Source organism: Mastomys coucha, unplaced genomic scaffold (assembly GCF_008632895.1).
Source record: "Mastomys coucha isolate ucsf_1 unplaced genomic scaffold, UCSF_Mcou_1 pScaffold22, whole genome shotgun sequence".
Taxonomy (NCBI): domain Eukaryota; kingdom Metazoa; phylum Chordata; class Mammalia; order Rodentia; family Muridae; genus Mastomys; species Mastomys coucha.
The window spans coordinates 99,724,261-99,725,455 of NW_022196905.1; positions in this window are offsets into that span (position 1 = coordinate 99,724,261).

A 1,195-nucleotide genomic window follows, 5' to 3' on the forward strand; every position below is an offset into this window, starting at 1 on the left:
GGGGGAAAGAATTAAGGCTGTTCGGAGCCTTGCTCTTCCCTGCTTCAGCCCCGTAAAAGGCAGCCTGTGTCTGACAGATATCCGCCGTCTTGGATACGATCGTCTAAGCGGCCGCCGCTGACAATCGTATCCAAGCAGCTCCCTACAAGGCCTGGCTGCCATTGCTCGTTAATGGAGTATTCTGTGACCTTGCTAAACTTGCTACTGGTTCTGCTAGATTTCTGTAGATTCCTTAAGCTTTTCTGAAGATAAAACAATAGAGTTTTATTTCTTCTCTTCCAATTTACCCACCTTTAATAACTCTTGCACATTACATCGGTAGGATCCCTATATTGAGAGGAACAGAGAGGTGGTATGAATGATCATGCCTGTCTTTCAGTATATCCTGGATGCTTTGCTTTCAAGGAGAATCTTGTCATCTTATAGCGGAGGAAGTTACTTTCTGCTTCACTAAGGAACTCCTCCTCATCAACTGTGTTCTTCCTAAAAGATGTGAAACTCTCACAATTTTGTTTGTTTGTTTGTTTTTTCAAAAAAGATGAGTAACTCCCATATTTCTTGCTAAGGTACAGTTGGGCATACTGGGATCCATCCAAAGTCCTTTGACCACATTCGGGAAACAGGTTCCTTAGGGCTTCCCACCCCACCTTCAATGACTCTCTTTGTCATTGGCCCCACCATTATCAATGGCCAATGGACAAACTCCTCTCCACTGCCATATTTTCACTATGCGCATGCTCCACACTCCCTATAAAGTCTGCCGCCTCTGTGTCCATTCCCACTCAGAGGCAGCCATTTTGAGTGTCCTCCCTCTAGATTCCCACCCCAACACCCTTCAGTAAATCTTTTGCATGAGGTCTGTTGCATGGTGTGATTTTTGCGGCATTCCTTGGCTCAGGGTTGCCTCGAAACCCATTCAGATAGAGCTGAGATTTCCCCTGCATCCGGTTTTAAGAACCGCAGAGGAGTAGCTGCTTTTGTTAGTGCCCTTCCATGATGAGCCTCACGACCCTGAAAGGCAGTGCCTCCTAAGCGCTGTGGTGTCCTGCCACCAGCCTCTCCTCACACCCTGGTTGCTTCTGCGGAACACCTGGTGACTTCCAAACAGGCTGCTCACCTCCGCCCCTCGGCCCCTCGGCCCCCTCGGCCGAGGCGGCCCCTCGAACCCTCGGCCCCCTCGACCCCTCGGCCCCCT